Genomic DNA, 1,459 nt, shown 5'->3' with positions numbered 1-1,459 from the left:
TTTTTTTTTTCCAGAGTGCCCTTGGTAGAATGCTGTGGCATCACAGTTCATAGCAACCTCCAGCTCTTGGGCTTAGGCGATTCTCTTGCCTCAGCCTCCCAAGTAGCTGGGACCACACAAGCTCCTGCCATAACGCCTGGCTATTTTTTTGTTGCAGTCTGGCTGGGACCAGGTTCGAACCAGCCACCCTCAGTATATGGGTCCCTTGCCCTACTCACTGAGCCACAGGCGCCACCCCAAAATTGCTATTGTTAAACATGGGGCAAAGTTGAAAAACTATGATCTTTATTTCTCTAGAAAACCATGTTATGCTTGTTTGAAAATGATTTTAAGTGCTGGAGTTAACTGAATTTCACATTGGCCTGCCAATCCAGAAATAAGGTTACTTCCTGAAGCTTCTAGTTCTGAAGATAGAAAGGTAGGTGCCAAAGCAGTGGAAAGATTGAAGTCTAACAGTCAAGCCCACGTCTGTGTCTTAATACAGTTTCTGCTGCATTACATGGTACAGTTTGTAGAAAAGACCTCTTACAAATAACTTTATTCTTAAAAAATTACAAAAATATTGCTGGGTGCTAACATTGACATTTTTTTCTGAATGTAAACAAGAAAAAAGTAGAAGAATATAAGATTTTTTTTTTTGGTTTCAGAAGAAGAAATGCACAAGCACATGCTGATGACTATAGATTTGGAGAATCTGTGTGAAAATCCAAGGCAATCTAAGGCAAAAACAGGAAAGACCTTGTCCTACTTTTGGCCACAGTAGCTTCCAGTGTGCTCATCTTTAAACACGTGGATCTTATTGTAGCAATCCAGAACAGATTAAGGAAATTCACAAAGTTTGCCACAAGAACCTGCGTGGTTAAGGCATATTGATCTGAGGACCATTAAACAGTTCCATTTAGGCAGAAGGGAAATGTAGAAGTTGTGATGGAACAGATGCTCTGTACTTCAGAGGACGTGGTTATAATGCTTTTCCTGTTGGATCTGAGTATGCTGACTTCCCACACATGGCAAGCAGAATGACAGAGAAAGGAAATTCAGGTACATTATACATGCGGAACAAATGTCTTGATATTTAGGTGTCAAGAAATAAAACCAGAGGAATGAAGCATGATTTTTGTGACAAAGTGCCCATGTGATGAAACCATACGTTTAATTAAAGGCAGTCATGAATCAAATCTATGCAGGGGATGTAGATGCTGGAAAAAAGAAAGCGGACATCTACATGAGGCTCAGGGAACTTGAGGGTGTGAGTAAATGTACATGGCAGCTGAATTTATCAGGAGCTTAGGGTCTTGAAGAAAATGAGCTTGGAAGGAGGGAAATAACCTAGGTGTTTGAAGTGAAGTTTTTCTGACATGAAGGAATGCTAGATGAGTGTTGAATGCTATCCTCTAAATCAGCGGTTCTCAACCTGTGGGTCGTGACCCACGGGAACGGTATTAAAGGACCGCGGCAT

The sequence above is a fragment of the Otolemur garnettii genome, unplaced genomic scaffold (assembly GCF_000181295.1).
Source record: "Otolemur garnettii isolate 467f Iridium unplaced genomic scaffold, OtoGar3 scaffold00011, whole genome shotgun sequence".
In the NCBI taxonomy this organism is placed as follows: domain Eukaryota; kingdom Metazoa; phylum Chordata; class Mammalia; order Primates; family Galagidae; genus Otolemur; species Otolemur garnettii.
This window is presented reverse-complemented; position numbering follows the sequence as displayed.